Source organism: Colobus angolensis, unplaced genomic scaffold (assembly GCF_000951035.1).
Source record: "Colobus angolensis palliatus isolate OR3802 unplaced genomic scaffold, Cang.pa_1.0 Scaffold51, whole genome shotgun sequence".
Lineage (NCBI taxonomy): Eukaryota > Metazoa > Chordata > Mammalia > Primates > Cercopithecidae > Colobus > Colobus angolensis.
Genome location: NW_012118599.1, coordinates 3,880,945 through 3,887,080, shown reverse-complemented (window position 1 = coordinate 3,887,080; position 6,136 = coordinate 3,880,945). Strand labels below are relative to the sequence as shown.

At 44.2% G+C, this 6,136-nt stretch overlaps 1 pseudogene; it reads right to left on the bottom strand.

Annotated features, from left to right (window-relative positions):
• Window positions 1-356: 356 nt before the first annotated feature.
• On the bottom strand, window positions 357-805 carry LOC105524812 (annotated as a pseudogene).
• Between the last annotated feature and the right edge of the window lie 5,331 nt (window positions 806-6,136).

Genomic DNA, 6,136 nt, shown 5'->3' with positions numbered 1-6,136 from the left:
TTTTTTGTTTTTTGTTTTTTGAGATGGAGTCTCACTCTGTCACCTGGGCTGGAGTGCAGTGGCTCGATCTCAGCTCACTGCAACTCTGCCTCCCGGGTTCAAGCGATTCTCCTGCCTCAGCCTCTTGAGTAGCTAAGATTACAGGCTCACACCACCATGCCCGGCTAATTTTTGTATTTTTAGTAGGATGGGGTTTCACCATGTCATTCAGGCTGGTCTTGAACTCCTGACCTCGTTATCCGCCCACCTTGGCCTCCCAAAGGCGTGAGCCACCGCGCCCAGCCTCACATTACATTTTCATAGCTAGCAGGATAACGGTGGAGTTATTGGCACTCGGGTCACTTTCTAGGGTATGTTTATTGGGCAATCTCAATGACACCACAAGCTAAATGACTTCCAGTGTTTCTCGTCTTTGTGCTTTCTTCATTGCCAGCTTTGCCCAAGCCATCTGTTTCTTCTGGATCACCCTTTTATAGCCAACGATGGAATGATCTTCTGAAAGTGAGGTCACAGAATCTTCAGTGGACACATTGGCCACACCATCTTTGCCAGCAATCACATTGCTCAGGTCTCCGACATGCCTCTCTTGATCCTTTGGGCCACCATGTTTTTTGGATAGAGGATTAAGGTGCGTATCAACCTTGCATATTAGCTCCAAACTGATGGACATGGAATCTGTGCTGACCTTGAGTCAATCCTGTAACGCATCCCGATACCACAGCTGGCCTATTTTCCTTCTGTTTAAAGTGGATGGTGCCCGCATGAGGCCTTAGGCCTCCAGCACGCACATGGCCTTTGTTGTCATGGCTCTTGTGAGGTATGCTCTGGTCCAGGCTCTGAAGGCTGTGATGGAATTTTGGCTTAACTTTAAAAAATAGACTTTATTTATTTATTTAGAGATGGACTTTCACTCTGTTGCACAGGCTAGAGTGCAGTGGCATGATCTCGGCTCACTGCAACCTCTGCCTCCCGGGTTCAAGCCATTCTCCTGCCTCAGCTTCCCAAGTAGCTGGTATTACAGGAACCCCCCACCATGTCTGTTTTTTTTTTTTTGTATTTTTAGTAGAGACAATGTTTCAACATGTTGGTCAGGCTGGTTTCTACTCCTGAGCTCAAGTGATTTGCCCACGTTGGCCTCCCAAAGTGCTAGGATCACAGGTGTGAGTCACCATACCCAGTCAAAAATCAACTTTAAATTATAAAATAATGTAAGCAATTTACAGAAAGTTTGGGAAAGAAGGAAGGAAGGAAGGAAAGAAGGGAAGGGAAGGAGGGAAGGAGAGGGAAAGAGAGGGAAGGAGAGGGAAGGAGGAAAGGAGGGAAGGAATGAGGGAGGGACAGAGGGAGGGAAGAGAGGAAGGAAGGAAGGTTTGTTACATGGGTATATCACATGATGCTGAAGTCTGGGATACTAAAGGAAGGAAGGAGGGAGGAAGGGAAGGAAGGAAAGAAGGAGGGAGGGGGAAAGGAAGGAGGGATGGAGGGAAGGAAGGAGTGAGGGAGGAAAGGAAGGAAGGAAGGAAGGAAGGAAGGAAGGAAGGAAGGAAGGAAGGAAGGAAGGAGGGAAGGAAGGAAGGTAGCCATACACCTTCCACACATTCATATCATCAATGATCCTGTTTGCATTTGAGAAGAGTTCACTAGGAAGGGTCTTTAAAAGTAGGGCCACTGGGATATAAGGGGCATGGCAGGTATATCTGATAGGGTAAGAGGGGATAAGACTAGGAGAGAGACATCCTGGGATAGGTCTGCACTGGAAGACAGGAGGAGGAGAGAGAAGTGTAGGCAGGTTGTGATAAGAGGAAAAGAGAGACTGGTGAAGCAGATGAGAGACTGTCAAGGACACAGTTCCCTAAATTAGCTAAACACAGTCACGTCTGGGTGATCCTGGAAGGAATTATTTGAAGAAAAATCTGTCTTCTAAGTGCGTAATGGCTAGATCTTCTATTTTCAAGGACCAGGGACACTTTCTGGGGAAGATGAGGACTAACTAAAATACATAAATGGGCAACAGAAATGCTGATTTATGAACTTCCAGTGGAAAACGTAACTCTCAGGTTAAGGCATCATTAGATATTATGCTGTGGTTGATGCCCTTGAAGTCACATCTTAAACAGAATAATTATTTGTTCACCTACTGCAAGAATCCACCCTATACAGGGACCAAAAGTTTTCATAAGTTGCAAATCTCTCCCAATAGATGGAATTAAAATAGAGTTTGAAAGCTTCTCAGTAAATGCAGTATCAGAGCAAAGAATTAGAATGTATTGAACATCTATGATTTGGCTAGGCATGGTGGCTCATGCCTGTAATCTCAGCACTTTGGGAGGCAGTGGTGGGTGGATCTCCTGAGGTTGGGAGTTCAAGACCAGCCTGGCCAACATAGTGAAACGCCATCTCTACTAAAAATACAAAAATTAGCTGTGTATGGTGGAGCACACCTGTAATCCGATCTACCCGGGAGACTGAGGCATGAGAATTACTTGAACCACGGAGGCAGAGGTCACAGTGAGCTGAGATCACACCACTGCACTCCAGCCTGGGTGACAAAGTGAGACTCTGACTCAAAATAATAATAATAATAATAATAATAATAATAATAAATATATTGAATATCTAAAATGTGTCAGGCATTGTGGAAACTAATTATAATGTGGTAAAAGATGGACAAAGTCAAGTAACAATCTAACAGAAGACGATAAAATAGATGAATAAATAAGACAATTTCAAATTTCCAAATAGACATAACTTCTATAAAAACAGAATGTTGTATAGGACAAGGAGAGAGTCAGAGAACTTATGTATATGCTTGTGTGTGTTTTGCGTGTGCTTGTGTTATTTCTTTCAGTTGGGTAATCAATGAAGGCTTCCTTAAAGAGGTGAAATTTGAGTTAAGACCTGAAGAATCAAAAAGATCCAGAAAACGGTCTGGTGTGTGTGGCAGGAAGCATTCAAAGTACTGGGCAGTGCTGAAGCAGAGGCAGATCAAAGTGGGGGTTTGAGAGGAATGGAGAGAAGGCCTGTGGGTTGGAGAGTAAGAATGCAGGGGAGACTACAGTTAAATGTTTAATGGAAGGCATTCAGCACGATGTTAGACTCTTTCAGTTCAAATCCCCACCCAACCACAAACTAGTTGTGTGACCTTGGACAAACTAGTTAACTTCTTTATGGCTCGATTTCTTCAACTGTAAAGGGGTGAAATCAGAGGTAACTAGTTAACGGAGTTCCTCTGAAGATGACATGAGATAGTCTAAGTTAAAGTGCGGAGCTTAGGCACGTGGTTGGTCCTGAATACGCATTAGATGTTGGCATTAATGTGTCCATCTCCACAACAGACTCTTGTCCGCTGAGTAGGATTCCCTTCTCCCAGAAATGTGCTTGGATGGGTGCTGCCAGTTTGGTGTTTTTGACTACTTAGTCAAACTTGAAACATGTCAGAGGTCTGCAAACTATAGCTCCCTGGCCAATTCTGTAAACCTTCAAGTTAAGAAAAATGATTACATATGTAAGTGGTTGGAAAAAATCAAAATAAGAATGCATATATTTTCCGTTTTTATTTAAGGTGCAGGGGGTACATGTGCAGGTTTGTTACGTGGGTATATCACGTGATCCTGAAGTTTGGGATACAAATGGTCCCATCACCCAGGTAGTGAGCATAGCACCCAATAGGTAGTTCTTCACCCCGTTCCCCCCTCCCTCCCCCTTTCTTCTAATAGTCCCCAGTGTCTATTGTTCCCACCTTTGAGTATGTGTACCCATTGTTTACTTCCCACCTATGAGTGAGAACATGCGGTATTTGGTTTTCTGTTCCTGCGTTAATTTGCTGAGATAATGGTCTCCAGCTACATCCATGTAGCTGCAAAGGACACAGTGTCATTCTTTTTATGGCTGTGTGATATTCCGTGGTGTATATGTATCACACAAAATCAGAATATTTTGTGTGTGTGACACAAGAAAAATATATGAAACTCAAATTTCAGTCTCTATAAAGTTTTATCAGAACACAGTCACGGTCTTCACTCATGTCTGTGTGTGGCTTCTTTCTTGCTCCAACAGCAGAGTTGGGAAGTTTCAGCAAAGACCACACAACCCACAAAACCTAACATATTTACCGTCCAACTCTTTACAGAGAAAGTTGCCATCATAGTTAGGAGGACAGGTTTTGGAGACAAGAGAGTTACCTGGAGCCTGAATTTTCTTCTCTAAGAAAATGGGCGCAATAACAACTCCCTCAACAGGTTGCTATGCGAATTAAGAACATTTGTCCCGGCCAGGTGTGGTGACTCACGCCTGTAATCCCAGCACTTTGGGAGGTCGAGGCGGGCGGATCACGAGGTCAGGAGACCATCCTGGCTAACACGATGAAACCCCATCTGTACTAAAAATACAAAAAATTAGCTGGGCGTGATAGTGGGCACCTGTAGTCCCAGCTACTTGGGAGGCTGAGGCAGGAGAATGGCGTGAACACGGGAGGTGGAGATTGCAGTGAGCCGGGATTGCGCCACTGCACTCCAGTCTGGGAGACGAGCAAAACCCGTCTCAAAAAAAAAAAAAAAAAAAAAGGAACATTTGTCCCATAATCTCAGTTCAACAAACAGTACCCATTGTTTTTGTTGTTGCTGCTGTTTGTTTGTTTTTTGAGACAGTCTGTCTGTTGCCCAGGCTGGCTTGCAATGTTGTGATCTCAGCTCACTGCAACCTCCACCTCCCCGGTTCAAGCTCAAATGATTCTCCTGCCTCAGCCTCCTGAGTAGCTGGGATTACAGGCGTGAGTCACCACGCCTGACTAATATTTGTATTTTTAGTTGAGACAGGGTTTTGCCATGTTGGCCAGGCTGGTCTCAAACTCCTGGCCTCAAGTGATTTGCCTGCCTTGGCCTCTCAATATGCTTGGATTACAGGTGTGAGCCCTCACACCTGGCCTAGTACCTGTTGTTTTGAAAATGAAGAAGAAAGTGATGATGATAATGCTGTTTCCCTACCTGACAGTCCACTCACTGTCTGGTTGATAGCTTTCCTTTTTATGTAGATTTTTCCTGTGGAAATGTTGAAGCTTAGAACCTGATACCTCCAAATGAGACCTCAGAAGCAGCCTGAAGCAAAAGTTTCTCTCTGACCTTCTCCTGCCCCCCGTCTCTGGCCCCTCATTCTTCCCTGAGGCCAGCCATAGAAACTAGAATTCCTCTTCCCCAAGGCCATAGAAACCAGAACTTCTTTTTCCCCAAACCAGTCACAAAACCTAAAAATACTACTCTAGCTTTCCTCCTGCCCCTTCTCTATAAGAACTGGCTATAAAGAATTTATCTGACCCACCTTATGTGACTGTAGGTGACAAGACCCCCATTCTAGAGAGGGTCCTGCTGCACACCCAGAAGGAAGGAATGCTGCTCAGAGAGGCCAAGAGGAATCTCAACAAAAGGGCCTTGCTGGGTTTCCCCACTCAGCCTATTAGCATTAGCTCACACCCTTTTTCTCAAATTGACTCAGCCTATTAGCATTAGCTCACACCCTTTTTCTCTGATTGACTCAGCCTATTAGCATTAGCTCACACCCTTTTTCTCCGATTGTATTTCTACAAGGCTGTTGATACTTTGTTGAACCTAACCATAAGAATGGACAGTTTCCCTTGTATCTTTGTGTCTTCATTCTGAAGGCTCTCATGTCATATAAAAGTATGAAAAAGTAAATTTGTACGCCTTTTCGCCTATTAATCTGCCTTTAAAAAATTAGAGATGAGGTATCCCCATGTTGCCCCAGTTGGAGTGTGCTGGCTGTTCACAGGCATGATCATAGTGCATTACAGCCTCATACTCCTGGCCCCAAGGGATCCTCCCTCCTCAACCTCCTGAGTAGTTGTGACTACAGGTGCATACCACTGTACCTGGCTGTAATCTGCCTTTTGCCAGCTGATTTTCAGTGAACCTTCAGAGGGTAAAGGGGAAGCTTTTCCTTGCCCTATAGGAACATAATCTTTCCAATCTGGAAGCCAGTCTTTCTTTTTCAGCTCACTTTGCATGTATGTATGCATACTACTAGCTTAACTCCACAAGGGCAATCTTTTTATTTCACTTATAAGTTCCTTTTTTTCATTATATTCATTTTTCAAGAGTCATTGCCATCCAAGAAGAATCCTTCT